The 16,307-nt window shown below is 43.5% G+C and overlaps 2 protein-coding genes and 1 pseudogene across 13 annotated transcripts in view; 2 read left to right on the top strand and 1 right to left on the bottom strand.

Moving 5' to 3' along the window:
• Window positions 1–5,564, top strand: part of GGACT (gamma-glutamylamine cyclotransferase) — a 109,277-nt gene extending 103,713 nt beyond the window's left edge. Inside the window, exons 4-5 of the transcript XR_013536248.1 lie at window positions 3,908–3,989; window positions 5,446–5,564. The gene's annotated coding sequence lies outside the window, so the exon portion shown is untranslated. The remainder of the gene's footprint in view (window positions 1–3,907; window positions 3,990–5,445) is intronic.
• The window catches only part of PCCA (propionyl-CoA carboxylase subunit alpha), a 433,256-nt gene that overhangs the window by 48,835 nt on the left and 368,114 nt on the right, over window positions 1–16,307 (bottom strand). The gene's annotated exons all lie outside the window — the stretch shown is intronic.
• On the top strand, window positions 9,622–13,920 carry LOC108590808 (cytochrome c oxidase subunit 7C, mitochondrial pseudogene; annotated as a pseudogene). Its single transcript, XR_013536256.1, has one exon. The product of XR_013536256.1 is annotated as a cytochrome c oxidase subunit 7C, mitochondrial pseudogene (transcript).

Below are 16,307 nucleotides of genomic sequence, written 5' to 3'. Positions count from 1 at the left end.
CATCTGACAAAGGGCTGATATCCAGAATTTACAAACAACTCAAGCAGATTTACAGGAAAAAAACAAACAAGCCCATTCAAAAGTGGGCAAAGGATATGAACAGATACTTTACGAAAGAAGACATATATGAGGCCAACAATCATATGAAAAAATGCTCATCGTCACTGGTCATCAGAGAGATGCAAATCAAAACCACATTGAGATACCATCTCACGCCAGTTAGAATGGCGATCATGAAAAAATCTGGAGACAACAGATGCTGGAGAGGATGTGGAGAAAAAGGAACACTTTTACACTGTTGGTGGGAGTGTAAATTAGTTCAACCATTGTGGAAGACAGTGTGGCGATTCCTCAAGGCCTTAGAAATAGAAATTCCATTTGACCCAGCAATCCCATTACTGGGTATATATCCAAAAGACTATAAATCGTTCTACTATAAGGACACATGTACACGAATGTTCATTGCAGCACTGTTTACAATAGCAAAGACCTGGAATCAACCCAAATGCCCATTGATAATAGACTGGATTGGAAAAATGTGGCACATATACACCATGGAATATTATGCAGCAATCAGAAATGATGAGTTCGTGTCGTTTGTAGGGACATGGATGAATCTGGAAAACATCATCCTCAGCAAACTGACACAAGAACAGAAAATGAAACACCGCATATTCTCACTCATAGGTGGGTGATGAAAAATGAGAACACATGGACACAGAAAGGGGAGTACTAAACACTGGGGTCTATTGGGGGGAAAAGGGGAGGGCCAGTGGGAGGGGGAGGTGGGGAGGGATAGCCTGGGGAGAAATGCCAAATGTGGGTGAAGGGGAGAAGAAAAGCAAAGCACACTGCCATGTGTGTACCTACGCAACGGTCTTGCATGCTCTGCTCATGTACCCCAAAACCTATAATCCAATAAAAAATTTAAAAAAAAAAAAAAAAAAAGCATCTTAAAAAGATACAGGGTTGGTTGAGCGTTGAGGCTCATGCCTGCAATCCCAGCACTTTGGGAGGAAGAGGTGGGAAGATAATGAGGTCAGGAGATCAAGACGTTCCTGGCTAACATATGGTGAAACCCCATCTCTACTAAAAATACCAAAAATTAGCTGGGCATGGTGGCTACTCAGGAGGCTGAGGCAGGAGAAATGCCTAAACCTGGGAGGTGAAGGTTGCAGTGAGCCAAGATCACGCCACTGCACTCCAGCCCCTGTGACAGAGTGACACTGTCTCAAAAATACACGTGTGTACACACACATGTATATATGTGTATATATGTATGCATACATGTATGTATATCTAAAATATATATACATACATATATATATATATATATATATGGAGAGAGAGAGAGATAGAGAGAGAGCGCGCACACGTGGGCACGCAGCAGGCAAAATGGCTCACACCTATAATCCCAGCACTTTGAGAGACTGAGGCAGGAGATCACCTGAGCCTAGGAATTCAACACCAGCCCAGTCAACACCATAGGATGTTGTTTCTGCAGTTTTTACAAAGATTAGCAGGGTGTGTGGTGTGGTCCCACCTGTGTGGTGTGCATCTGTAGCCCAGCTGCCCAGTGAGCTGAGATAGGAGGATCGCTTGAGCCCAGGAGTTTTGAGGCTGTAGTGAGCTGTCATCCTACCACTGCACTCCAGCCTGGGTGACAGAGGGAGACCCTGTCTTAAAAAAAATAAATAAAAGGTTCCAACGCAGCATTTCCTATGTTATCCCACAAAATGAGCTCCGGGAGAGGCTAGTTAGTATGTGCCCAAAGAAAACGAAGACTCACTGGTCAAATTCTGTTTGAGAAATGCTGCATTCTATATTCCATCTTTGAGGTTCAAAACAGACATCCACTTAGTAAAGACTTTGAGAAGTCCTGAAATAAAAAATATTAATTTAACCCAGTATTTCCTGAACTTATTTGAAACAGATCACCACACAACACACACACACACACACACACACACACGCGCGCGCACATACGCACATGCACACACACAAAATCAGCTAACTAAAATTCTTAGAATTCTATGTAAATTCAGAGTCAATAATCTTAAAAACTTAAAGTCAGAAACTTGGTTAACACATAATTCAGTGATTTGAAGTTTCTCCAAGTTTTTCTGGGCTAAAAAATGTCCATGGTGTGATACTTCCACATGTTAGAAATCTGGAGTGTTGCTATGAAAGAAATGTTGGTTCCCCCTTTCACGCACCTTAGTAATAACACTGCTTAAGTTCAGAACCTCTGTCCTTAATGTGTTCTATTGTACAGGTAATAATTATTGAGTTATCAGTAATATTGCTGAGGCCTCTATGTCTTACTTTTTCTTCCTCAATAATCGATATTTTTAATTTCAGCTACTTTTAATCAGTGCAACTCCTTTACCTTGATGTATTTTTCAAATACATTGCTGAAATAGTTTGGTAACTATTAATATTCCTGGATTAAGCCTTTCATGTTTCTGGGGGCTTTTTGTTTGTTGCTTTTGAAACAGAGTCTCTCTGCTCTGTCACCCAAGCTGGAGTGCAGTAGCACGATCACAGCTCACTGCAGCCTTGACTTCCTGGGCTCCAGTCATCCTACCACCACAGCCTCCTGAATAGCTGGGACTGCAGGCATGTATCATCACACCTGGCTTATTGTTTTTTTTTTTATTTTTTGCAGAAATGAGGTCTCACTAGGTTGCCCAGTCTAGTCTCAAACTCCTGGGCTCAACTGATCCTCCTGCCTTAACCTCTCGAAGTGGCTGGGATTATTGGTATAAGCTGCTGCATCCAGCCTCAGATTTGTGTTTGTAAAACAAAACAATATCCTACACAGGACATTTTAACTTTATTTTTTTCAAGTCACAATATAGTTTGTATTGCATCTTTCTATGTTTGTAAACATTTACCTCATCACTATTTAATGGCTGCATATGAACTTTCTGCCATATGGAACAACATAACTTCTTTAATCAAACCCCTGTTGATGGACAGTCAGGTGGTTTCCAAATTTGTGAAAGCAAAGAACATGGTGATGAATGTCACTGATAGAAATCTTTGGAAACTGATTCAGTTAGTTCTCATGGTGGACTTCGCTCTCGGTACTTTTCCCGCAGAGGTCATCCTAGGTGGCAGTGTTTAGAGCGTCATGTAAGCCCTGCCTCTTATTTCCGGGGTTGGCTCATGGACTAGAACATCAACCCTCAGATTACCCAGTGATCCATTGAACACCCAGATGAGAAAAGATGAGACGGGCCAGCCAGTGTCCCTCTTTCAGGAATGGCAGAGAATGAGGCAGTTTCGAGAATGGCTCACAACGCTCTGATAGCTCCGACCTGCCATACGCAAAGACTGTGGATGGTAGTGGGAATGAAAGAAGGCCCAGCGGGCAGAGGCAGTCCCCTGCATTAGCGGGAGCTCAGGCAGGCTAATGGGACTACACTAGGGTAAGACAGACTCGGGGCTGCTGTCAACAAGGCGAAGGCATCACAGCTTCTGTTCTTAGAGAGCCCTGGTTTAAACCCTATTCCTAAGTACCAGCTTATGGGACCCTGGGGAAATTATTTAACGCCTGTATTTATCTCGTGATAAGATTACATGAAGAGATAATGAACAGTGCCTCACACATACTGAGTGCTCCATATACATCAGCTCTCCCAGTTATAGTATCATTATGACCCAAGCCACTGTGGATCCAGAGAACTGCCAGCTAAGATGCTCCCTAGGGCTTCATTACTGGCCATTCCTAAAGGCCTCTGTGTGTGTGTGTGTGTGTGTGTGTATCCATGTAATAAGTTTAAGAAACTTAGATGAATCTCTTGCCAGCAAAATTTACAAAAACAATTCCTTTAGATAAAGTTCTAGAGTTGGGGCTGCCAGTTTGAAGAGCAGAACTCTTTCAGAGAAACTTCTCTTTCAGGTTATCCATGCTGGATGTTGATGAACTGACCTATGCAATACCTCAGCTCTAGAGATGCTCCCACACGTGTGCTGACCGGTTTGTAAGTGGCTATTATAATATGGTTGTGCTATCTGCCTTCAGGCTTAACACAGATCCAGAAACCTTGCCTAGAAATATACAGAGCACCTTGCCCCATCAGCGGGGCTGCCACAGCTAAGTGGTTCTGGGCAGACACTGAAGGAGGCGAAATATGGGAGATAAAGAGATGGCTTAGTTAGCCAGTGCTTTAAAGAACAAAGTAGCTAATAGAGAAACACAGGCACAATTCACACACTCTTTCGGCTGTCATTAAAGCAACGGGGTGGGAATGGTTTCTCCCTTCTACACCCTTTCAGTCCCTTCTTCCTCTGCAGCCCTGTCCCCCTATTTAGACTGCTAAATATTAAAGCAATCCTTTCCCTTTGATTTTAAACTCATTTCACATGAGACAGTGAGAGGGCAGGAAGGGAAAGAGAGAGAAAGAGAGAGTGAGAGGAATGTAGAAACGGAAGGGAGAAAGCCAGTGTGAAATTTAAGTCATCTCAAGCCTGTATTTCTAAGAACAGCCCCGGGTCCTATCTGTATAAAATAGGGAGCAATAAAAACCAAACCAATCACCACCAGACTTGCAAAGAGAGTTCACAGCAGAGGTGTGAGCAGAGGCTCCTACAGAGGTGCTCACCAGAATCATGGGGCAGCTGATTCAAAACGGTGTGAAGCGGCTGCCCTGGTGAATGGCTCCACCCAGACCCAATATGCTGCTGGGTTAAGATTTATAGTGGAAAAAACAATAGTTTCTTTCAGAGTTCCATTAGTTTCTTCTGAGTTCTAGCTATTTGATATCTGGTAGTATCTGGAAGAAACTCATATCAATAGTGGGCTCTCAAATTCTACATATACCAAATATGTCTACAGGGGAAAATAGAAAAATTCAAACATCTCTAATGCTCTTTTTCTAACTTCAGTCCAGCTTTTACCTTAAAGACACTGAACGTGTTGTTTAGAAGTCTATGATGGGAGTGCAGAAGTGATCACAATACATCAAAAACTTGAGGTGCAGTTTGATGAGTTTCTCCATTCCCTGCCTAGTAAATTTAGAGTTTTCTATTTTGGGAGGATGTAATCCCTATGCACACTGCTTTTAGCATCTAAGCATTTTCCCCGAGATGGGTCAAAGTGTCAAGGGTTTCACGAGAGCCTCAATCAATTCCTGCAGAACACTGTGGATTTGCTGAAGACTTAAAATAGGGACACAGTCCTTACAGTTTCAGCTGAAGGATCATAAACACAAACGACTACCTGAGACCACAGAGGACCGGATATGAGCTACTTATAGTCATACTGAGCCGGTGAACAAGAATAGCAGGAAAGCGGCCGGTTTTCTTGTAGTGAGGTTCTTTGAAGTAAAGTATTTATTAAACATTATATTATAGTGCATGAAACAAAAATCTTTGAAGGCAGGTTATCCTACTCTGCACAGTGGCCACTGCTAACGAATTACTTCCTTTTCCTCTTAGGTTTTGTTTTTCTATTTGTGAAACTGAAACCCGATTGTTTTCCTCCGTCCATGAAACCAGCTGGCACAAAGCAGTGCTTCTGGTAATAACGTCCATCAACGGAAACAGCGTTAAAAATGATCCCAGCCCATCACCTCAGCACCAGACAAGAGAATGTGCCGATGAAGGAGCTGCTCTCTAAATACTGGTCAGCAACTTCTTTTTTTTTTCTTCCCCACCCCCCAGCAACTTCTTTAAAATAAAAAACTAGGCTATAAAAAATGATGACATGACTAAAAATGGCAACCTTTCAAATGGGGCTTCCATTTTTATCTAAAAGCAAAATTTACTGATTGCATTTCCCATTTTGTAACTCTCAACTGATACGCCTTGTTTCAGCCAGCGTTTCCTGTTAACAAAGTACCCTAGATACACCATTAAGAGTCCCATTTAAATGTCCAAAAGAAGACCAAGAGAGCGATATAGTTTATTCTTCTAAACGAATTAGTAACTTAAGAGTCTATTGCCTGGGGAAGGAGTACTGAGCACCGGAACTCCCAACGAGCCAGCACAAGTGGTCACGTGCCGAAGATGCAACCGAAGAATCTGGCCCATTGGCCAAAAGGTGTCTCCAGCTACGTGTGTGCTGAGAGGAGAAAAGGACAGCGCCGGACACATGGCAGGGTCTGTTTCAACATGGCTGAGAACGGTGGGAAGCTTTTTAAAATCTAGGAATACATCAAAGGGCTAATGCAGATTAAGCCTTGCTCCTTTTTTTTTTTTCCCCCTGAAAGGCTCACTTTTGTTCCTAATAGAAAGACTTAGATGATATTTCTTCAGATCATAAAGCAAGCTGTACTTTTAATGATGGAATAAAAATTATAAAAGTGAAACGTGGCTTTTCCTCCCCATTCTTTTTTTCTTTTTTTTAAGTGATAAATTCAGGAAAAGACCAGTCTAGGCCAAATTTATCTCTTGTTAACCTTCAGGGATGTGGAGTACGCCGAGTATGTCAGCGCAAAGTCACACTGGATGAGGTAGTCATTTTTTTGTTAATTCCGTTATTAGAAACATCAGATAATATGGTAGTATCTAAGGTATACAACTTTAAAAATAGTATGCACCTTCGCTATCACGACAGTAAGGCAGCCGGGCACAGTGGCTCCTCCCTGTAATCCCAGCACTTTGGGAGGCTGAGGTGGGTAGATCACGAATGAGGTCAGGAGTTCAAGACCAGCCTGGCCAACATGGTGAAACACCATCTCTACTAAAAATACAAAAATTAGCCAGGTGTGGTGGTGCACACCTGTAATCCCAGCTACTCAGGAGGCTGAGGCAGTAGAATTGCTTGAACCCAGGAGGCAGAGGTTGCGGTGAGCCAAGATCACGCCACTGCACTCCAGCCTGGGTGACAGAGCAAGATTCTGTCTCAAAAAAAAAAAAAAGACTGTAAGGCAAAATCAACTTGTGTTCACAACTGGACTGTTGAAATAGAAGAGCTTGTTATGTCCATGTTAGCCAGGCTGGTCTCAAACATCTGACTTCAGGTGATCCGCCCACCCTGGCCTTCCAAAGTGCTGGGATTACAGGCATGAAACACTGCACTGAGAATTGCTTGAACCTAGGAAGCAGAGGTTGCAGTGAGCCGAGATTGTGCCACTGCACTCCAGCTTGAGCAACAAGAGCGAAACTCCGTCTCCAGAAAAAAAAATAAGATCTTGTTATATCAATAGAGTAACTATTTCTAAGTGGATTAGTGGCTTCCTGATAGCCTACCTCTCCAGCCTTCCCCGGCCCGCCCATCCTTGGTTCCCTTCTCCAGCCTAGCAAGGCAGCACTCTTCTCATCACACTCAGGCATTCCACTGGAGATCCTGGTCTTGCTTCTCCCTCCTCCCGGAGGGGCCTGCCTTATCAACTGTACTCTTTCCCCTCAACTGCCTCCTTCTCTTTATCCTAAAAGTCAGCCTGAGTCATTCCAATCAGCAAACTCTCTCTTGACTGCATCCCTCATGGTTACTGCCTTCTGACACCTGACCTGTGCTCTCCACACTGTCCTCTGTGCTGGCGGCTACGACCACACTTGCACTTACGACCAAACCGGTCCCAAGTGGCTATCGCCACCAGGGTTCTTCCTAGCTGACAAACTGTCTCAGGCATCCACAGGTTAGACAGTTCAAGGGAAATGACTGTTATAGAAAAGTACACATTAGAACGAAGAAACAGATCAATAAACATTGATCATATTAAAAAGGTACTTCTAAGACAAAGCATAGGCCGGGCACGATGGCTCACGCCTGTAATCCCAGCACTTTGGGAGGCCGAGACAGGTGGATCATGAGGTCAAGAGATTGAGACCATCCTGGACAACACAGTGAAACCCCGTCTCTACTAAAATACAAAAATTAGCTGGGCATGGTGGTGTGCACCTGTAGTCCCAGCTACTCAGGAGCTAAGGCAGGAGAATTGCTAGAAGCCAGGAGGCAGAGGTTGCAGTGAGCTGAGATTGGGCCACTGCACTCTAGCCTGACGCCTGGTGAAAAAGCGAGCCTCTGTCTCAAAAAAAAAAAAAAAAGAAAGAAAAAAAAAGAAAGATAAAGCATAAATTGTTTTTAATATGCATATTCAATATTTTAGGAATAAAAACAACTCTAAAACCTTATGGTTTTGAATTGATGGTATGTTGTAATAATGTATACATAGGGTCTGCCTGAGCTTTCACCCCAGGAATTGTAAAATTTGTATTACAGTAGTCCCCCCTTATCCAAGATGTTAGCTTTCCAAGGTTTCAGTCACTGGTGGTCAACCGTTGTCCAAAAACACTATACGGAAAATTCCAGAAATAAACAATGTGTTAAGTTTTAAATCGTGAGTCATTCTGAGTAGTGTGAGGAAATCTCGTGCTGTCCTGCTTCGTCCTGCCTGGGTCATAAACCCTCTCTCGCTCCAGCATCTCCACGCTGCCGACACTCCCCCTACCAGCTAGTCACTTAGTAGCCACCTGGGTTACCAGATTTACTTTAGGGGGAACTCGGTGCTTATGTTCCTTTTTTGTTCTTTTTGAGACAAAGTCTGGCTCTGTTCATGCTGGAGTGCAGTGGCACGATCTCGGCTCACTGTAACCTCCGTCTTCCGGGCTTAAGCCATGCTCCCACCTCAGCCTGCTGAGTAGCTGGGACTACAGGCATGTGCCACCATGCTTGGTGAATCTTTGTGTTTTTTTATTTGATAGAGAAAGAGTTTTCGCCATGTTGCCCAGGCTGATGTCAAACTCATGAGCTCAAGTGATCCACCTGTCTTGGCCTCCCAAAGTGCTGGGATTACAGGTGTGAGCCATCGTGCCTGGCAGGAACTGTTATTTGACTTCACAATGGCCCCAAAGCACAAGAGTATGACGCTGGCAATCTGGATTTGCCAAAAAGCAGCCATGAAGTGTTTCTTTCTTTTTTTTTTTTGAGACGGAGTTTCACTCTTGTTACCCAGGCTGGAGTGCAATGGTGCGATCTCGGCTCACGGCAACCTCCGCCTCCTGGGTTCAGGCAATTCTCCTGCCTCAGCCTCCTGAGTAGCTGGGATTACAGGTACGCACCACCGTGCCCAGCTAATTTTTTGTAATTTTTAGTAGAGATGGGGTTTCACCATGTTGACCAGGATGGTCTCGATCTGTTGACCTTGTGATCCACCTGCATCGGCCTCCCAACATGAAGTGTTTCTTTCAGTGAAAAGGTTATAGCTCTCAATAAGAAAAAAAAAAAAAAGGATGCTGAGACTGCTAAGATCCACAGTATGAACGAATTTTCTACTCATGAAATTGTGAGGAAGGAAATATTTTGTGCTAGTTTTGCTGCTGTACCTCAAACTGCAAAAGTTTTACCCACAGCGTGGGCCAAGTGGCATGTTAAAACGGAAAAGGCATTAAAGACAAACATACACAGGGTCTGCACCATCCACAGGCTTAGGCATCCCCCGGGTATCTCGGCACGGATCCTCCATGAAGAAGGGAGGCTGCTGTACAGTACTTCCCTTCAGGAAGCTGCATCTTCAAGTTCTCTCACTATTTGAGATTCCCCTTCCTGACTGTCATGCGGGTAGCAAGGAAACCCCGTTGTGGCCAGGGAATTTTCACTTTAGGGATTCAGAAACCTGACTTTCTTGACACTCAGAAACTCCGTCCACGCAGGTGAGAATGTTTGGTTGGGTAGAGGTGCTTTGTATCTCAGGATCTGCTGGAGCTGAGGGTGTTTTTTGGTTTAATCTAGTTTTACTGTGTGTTTTATGGAGAAGTTCCTCCAGGAGCAAAAAGTTCTACAGAAGTCACCGCCCTTATCCCTCTTAGTCATCCCTGTGCCTGCCTTAGCCAACCTCCCATTTGTAAAAAGAAAGCAGAGACCAGGCTATGGCTGACTGGTTTCAGACAGCCGCTATTCCCACTGTCGACCTTTGCTAAATGTAATGCTTTAATTACAAGGGTCGCACGAGGTCTTAAGACACAGGAGTCTCTGTGTCTGAATGTAATCACTGTGTGTGTCTCAGCCTAATAAGGAGGTGCCTATCATGAGGGGTCTGGTGGTGAAGATCTTGCAAGAAGGTGCCTTGCTTGAGATCTTTTAAGCAAACACAGTACTCAAGGAATGTGGGTGAGTAGAAATTATAGTTTAGTTGGGTTCATTTTTGGTAGTAATATGGAGCTTTGCAAAGAGAAAGGCATTTGCTGAAGACACTGGTAAAATACGTGCTGAATGAAGCTGTACTTTATCCAGTCTGGTTCAAAAGTCAAATGTCGAAGAGTCGAGAGACCCTCCTATTCCAGAAGAGAGCCCTGGTGTGTTAATTTATTAGAAGCAAGAGTAAATACTCCGAAGATTTTTTCATTAAATAAAAATATATCTAGTCCAAGGGCTTTTCTATAACAGGTGCTCCCAAGTCAGGAATCAAGAAAAGAACAGGTAGGTGAGGCGTACCTTCTCCTCAGATCGTCAGGGAGCCTCTTTTCAGGGGAGCCAAACTACCTCCACTGACCCAGTTAAAGACCCTTGCCATCAAGTACAAAGGGAAGCGTCAGGACTGAGGAGTAGGCAATTTCTTACTAAAAATGGAATCATTTTTCAGTTTGGTGTATAGTTGAACCTTAAACAGCATGAATTTCAACTGCATGGGGCCACTTACATGCATTTTTTCTTCTTACACTGGTGCCCTTGAGACAACAAGATCAGCCCCTACTCTCCTCAGCCAACTCAATGTGAAGACAATGACGGTAAAGACCTTTATGATGATCCACTTCCACTTAATGAATAATAAGTATATGTGCCTTCTTTATGATTTTCCGAACATTGTCTTTTCTCTAGCTTACTTTACGGTAGGAATACAGTATATAATCATGTAGGATACCGAATATGTGCTAAATGACTGTTTATGTTATTGGGAAGACTTCCGGTCAGCAGTAGGCTACTAGTGGCTACATTTTGGAGGAGTCAGAAGTTATCCATAGATTTCTGACTGCACAGGGGCTGGTGTCCCTGTAACCAGGTCACAGGACTGGACTCAGCTCCCTCACTGATGGGATGTGCCCTGAAGTTCTTTGGCTCCCTGGCCCCAGGAATAGGGAAGAGGCCCTGGCAGCACAGTGAGCTTACCGGTTAAGTAAATATTGGACCCAAAGAGTTTTGAAAAGAGTGATTTATTAGGCAGAGAGAGAAAGAGAGAAGTAGAGAGGGCTCCCACACTATTGTGGGAGGTGATCCCAGAGAGGGAAATCCCTGCAGGTAAGGTGCAGTGGAGTTTTAACTTTGAAGTTACTCCCGCCCTATTCATGTTTTTGTCCAATGAGAGGAGTCCTTTCAAACTTCCTCTGGAGTGATTGATCTTTGACTCTGATCCCAGATTGGTTGCTTGGGCCCACAACAGAGCCCCTCCTTCCAGGGCTGTTGGTGGGCTTTCTGAACCAAGGAAGCTCACCTGGAATTTTACCTAGCCAGAAAGGGAAAGTTAGACAAAGAACTCTAGGTTCCCGGATGGGGAGGTGGAGGGAGGCATGGTGCCGGGAAGTTCTTGCCTTTGAAACCAGCCCCTTGTGGACCCGGAAGAGAAGTTAACACAGTCTCTCATCCCTAGCCCCTATGTTGTTCCAGGGCCCACTGTCTCTTGGACGTTGGTCAGCAAATCTGTGCCCCATCAGAATCTCTCAGGAGTTCTCCCTGTGCCATACTTAGTGATTCCCTGATTACAAGATTAGGCGGCCCTGTGATGAATGGGCTTTCATTTTGGTTTTATTTTTGAGTGACCACCAAGAGTTTACGTGGGATTTCAGGAATGGATAACATTGGCCTTTCCCCCCAGTATATAAAGAGCTTAACCTAAAAGGCCCAGTTGTTTCTTTAATAGGCTATGACTGATGATTATCCGTCAGAGAATAAGTGGGATTATTTGTTTTTAGGTAACCTCCCAGAAATGTGGCTGTCCCTTGCCCTAAGCAAGAAGGTTTTGGTGCACACAGGTCAGATTGTGTGTGTTTTTCTATCCCTCTGAACCCTGTGCAAAGAGAAAAGTTGATTAGCTTCCATTTATCTTGGCTTAATGGTTCTAGTTCCATGAATTCTGCTACCATGAGGAGCACCATTCTTGCCTTTTTATAGTAGAAAAAGCAATGATTAGGCTTGTCCAGAAAGGCATTCTAAGTATCACAAGCAATTCCCTTAAGCCAGCCTAGCAGAATTTCCAGGATGAGTGTTCATGCCCCAGGGCTGCTTAGGAGGTGAGAAGTCACTCCCAGGGTGACTGCTCCTGAGGCCACCACGGTGTGCCTGGCTGTGAAGAGGCAGGAGAGCCCTACTGACCAGGCAACTTCTTCCTCATCAAGGCAGTGAGGGTAACAGCAGCAGCTCCTGGAAGCTGTTCCTCCTCCTGTGAGACCTAAGTCAGAGGCTGAGACGGTGCTGAAGGAGGGAACACAGGTCTTCCCACCTCTCGGTCGGAGACTTCCCCACGGCCCCCAGGGAAGGGATGGGGCCTCCCAGACACCTGCCCAGAATCAAGAAGAGGGCTGAGAAGCTACATATCTGGGGTGGAAGGCAAGGGACACTTGCCAGAGCAGGCTGATCCCAGAGCCCCAAACTCCTCTTGTGTCCACTTGGGCCCAGGGAGACAGCTGTCAGGGCTCTGGTCTGACCCACTGACCACAGGCTACACCAGCGACAGGCTGCTCCTCAGAGGATTCCAAACTGTTCTCTGGAGGGGACAACACTAGCTTATTGAAGGCAGACGCTTTCTTGGGTCAAGGGGGAAAAAATCCACAGAGAAATAAGTATGTCCTCAGACCTGCCTTTCTTCTTCAGGGTAAAAAGCAATGAATTGCAGGCTTCTGGGCTAACAAGGCCAAGTTAGGCTGAAGGCAGTTCACAGGTGATCATTTGCTAAGAAGCAAAAGCCTAAAAGGCCCGATAACCTCAGCTCACCACATCCAGCAGCTATCAGCGCAGGGCTGGGCCTTGTCAGGTGAGAGTGGCCAGCTGTTCCTCATGCCCCACGGATGCGACAAGAAGGGCTGCATTCAGTCCAGGGAAGGCAGAGGCTTCTCTTTCTTGCCCAGCCACCAAGAAGACAATCACATAAAGAGGCTGAGAAATCAGGATTCAGGGGTGAAGTGCTGCCCACAGAAGAACACATACTTTATAGAGTCTACCCAGTCATTTTGCTTTTGTTTCGTATATAATATTCATGAGATTTCACTACCTCTACTGTCCAAACTTGCTATTCAACAAGGCATACCACAGTTCTTTTTAGGAGCAATCCTTGCTACAATATTCTCTGGATGATTGAAAAAAAATCATTTACTTCACAATTCTCTTCCCTTCAGCAGGGTCACTACCTTGCCCCCAAATCCCCCTTCTATCACCTGTGCCACCTGAATGGGCACTGAGAACTTAAAGCTGTATATAATATCTATCAAGTCATTAACATGCAGAAAATAGTGTAACTTTCAGTTGTATTTTCTTATTCACTGAATTTCCAACAGGAATGAGAAACTCTACATCTAACTTAGTTGCCTTTAGGAAGCAGCTAAGGCTGTGCCGCTGTTTCTTCCGTCCTCCGACTCTGTGCCTTTCGCAGAGCTTCCAACATTGCTATGTTGGGCCACAGCATCTGGAGGTTCACAACCTCTGCGGTCCGTAGGTGCCACCATGAGGAGGGTCCTGGGAAGAATTTGCCATTTTCAGTGGAAAACAAGTGGCGGTTACTAGCCATAATGTGTTTGTACTTTGGATCTGCATTTGCTGCACTCTTCTTTATACTAAGACACCAATTGCTTAAAAAATAAGGATGTTTCAGCTCATCCATTTAACAGATATGAAGAGCATTTAAAGAGGTAGATCAAACTCAAACTCATGGGATACTAGATATGTGTCTAAATAAACTTATGACATGAAAAAAAAATGGAAGCAGTTAAGGCAACCAGGAAGTTCGCAGGATCCTGTCTCCTAAAGGAAAATAAAACTTTACTCCTGGGTGTGAAATAGTTCCACACTTCTAGTTACTGGGTGGTAACATTGTGCCAGGAACTATACTAAGTGTTATGCATGCACCAACTCATTTAATTCTCACTATCACAGTGAGGTAGATGGTATAATCACTCTCATTTGACAGAGTCGGAAACTGCCGAGAGAGTAAACGAGGCCAAGCAAATAGCCAGTAAATTAGTATGCACTTGACTTTAAAGCAGGTGCCCCCGGTCATTGCCCCGTAAATTACCTTTTGTATATAAACAGATGGGTTAGAATTACTGAGTAACTATAACATTTGAAAAGGAATTCAAGACAGGAAGCAAGATAATTAATTTCTGCAGAGATTTAATATCACAAAACTAAAATATGGCAGAATGAGGTGATGAGCTTCGGAGTACGAAGTCTTCATTCATCCTGCTCCCGTCTTCAGTTGCTCTGCCCCCAACCCCTCAACCAAGTACTCTGAAGACTGACTTCAGAGTTCTCCAGTTTTCCTATGAAGAACTACGAAGGTGACTGTGTGACCTATGAAGGTGATTTTGGTAATTATGAATTTGTATTTAGGTGCACTGTCTACACCAGCTGGTTGCCACTGGATGCTTGTGATTCAATTTCTGTCCTGTTAAAATTGGTCTGATTCCCCAATACCTAGAACATTGTCTACCACAAAACAGGTACCTATCAAATGCTTGGCTAAATGAATGAGTAAATGGATCACAAACTTCCAAGGGTATGCAAACTCAGGGTGGTTGGTAGACATGACTTTTTCTTCCCCATTTCTGCTAATTTCAAACTAGTGCCTTGGGAAGATACTTAATATGATTTTCCTTTTTTCACAATATTAGTGCTAATTAAATACAATGTCAGTTATTACATCCCTTACAAACACATGTAGGTGGTCTCCAGAGCAGGATTCATATCTAAATGACTAAGGAATTAAAATATTGCTATTTGAAGCTCTGAAAAATATTTTTACTATCTGAGTTTCCAAGGCAAAATATCAGTTTACAGGCAACAAGAGCAAACTGCCCAGTAATGTACGAAAAAATATTAGTTGGTTTAAATCTCAAAATTTTACAACATTCCTATTAAAAATTATACAAACAGCATTAATTTTCTCTTCTATGCTGATCATTCTTTTTTCCTCTCTTAATATAATGACCTTACTGCACAGTATGTGATACCATTAAAAAGGGAGAGGGAGGGAGAGAGAGAACGAGCCTAGGAAAATGGAAGGAACTCTGTGCTTAATATCGAAATAATTTCATTTGAGAAGGAAGAGACAACAATGGCCTAGAAAATAGATACTAACTGAAATGTATGTGCTTTGTTGCTTTTTGGGGGTCAAGTTTGTTTTAAAAAATGAAACAAATATACATAATTTGGGCTACTTCTACATGAATGATGATTTCTAGGGAACAAACCAGAATACTATATAGAGAATATTTGAAAATAAGCCTGTCTTCACAGCCAGTATGATGACAATAGAAAAGACAATAGCCAGTGTCGGTGAGAACTGGAGGAATTGCACGGCTCCCATTGCTGGTGGGAGTGTAAAACGGTGCAGCCACTTTAGAAAACAGTGTGAGGATTCCTCATAAAGTTAAACAGACTTACCATCCCACCTGGAAATTCCACTTCTAGGTATACACCCAAGGAAAATTAAAACCTAGTCACCCCAAAAACCTGTACATGAATGTTCATAACAGCATTATTCATAGTAGCCAAAACGACAGGAACAAACACCCACCAACTGACAGGTAAATAAAATGTGGTATACATCCACAGAATGGGACATTATTTGGCCATAAAAAGAAATGACATATTGGCATAAGCTACAATGTGGATACCAGTATGCTAAGTGAAAGGCACAGAAGACCACATATTGTATGATTAATAAGTAAGCATCCACAGACAAAAAGTAGATCAGTGGCTCCCACAGGGTGGAAGGGTGGAAGGAGTGAGGAGTGATTGCTAATGGGAATGGGGCTTCTATCTGGGGTGATGAAAATGTTAAAAATATTATGGTGATGTTAGCACAGCTCTGTGATTAGTCTAAAAACCAATGACTCCCTGGGTGTTGTTGTGGCTTGTGCCTGCAATCCTCCTTACTTGGGGGGCTGAAGCAGGAGGATCACTTGAGTCCAGAAGTTCAAGGCTGCAGTGAGCTGCGATCAAGCCACTGCATTCCAGCCTGGGCAACAGAATGAGACCTCAGCTCGAATAATAATGCTAATAATAACAAATGTTACCCCAAACATTGAAAGAAACATAATTACACTAAAAATATATTTGCTGCTTATCTCTTAACAAAGGAAACAACAAAAACAAGAAACAAAACCCACTGGATCCTACATCTTAAGTGAGTGAACTATATGTTAATTGT

Source organism: Callithrix jacchus, chromosome 1 (assembly GCF_049354715.1).
Source record: "Callithrix jacchus isolate 240 chromosome 1, calJac240_pri, whole genome shotgun sequence".
NCBI lineage: Eukaryota > Metazoa > Chordata > Mammalia > Primates > Cebidae > Callithrix > Callithrix jacchus.
Note: the sequence above shows the minus strand (reverse complement) of the source record. Positions and strands in the feature narration are given on the sequence as shown.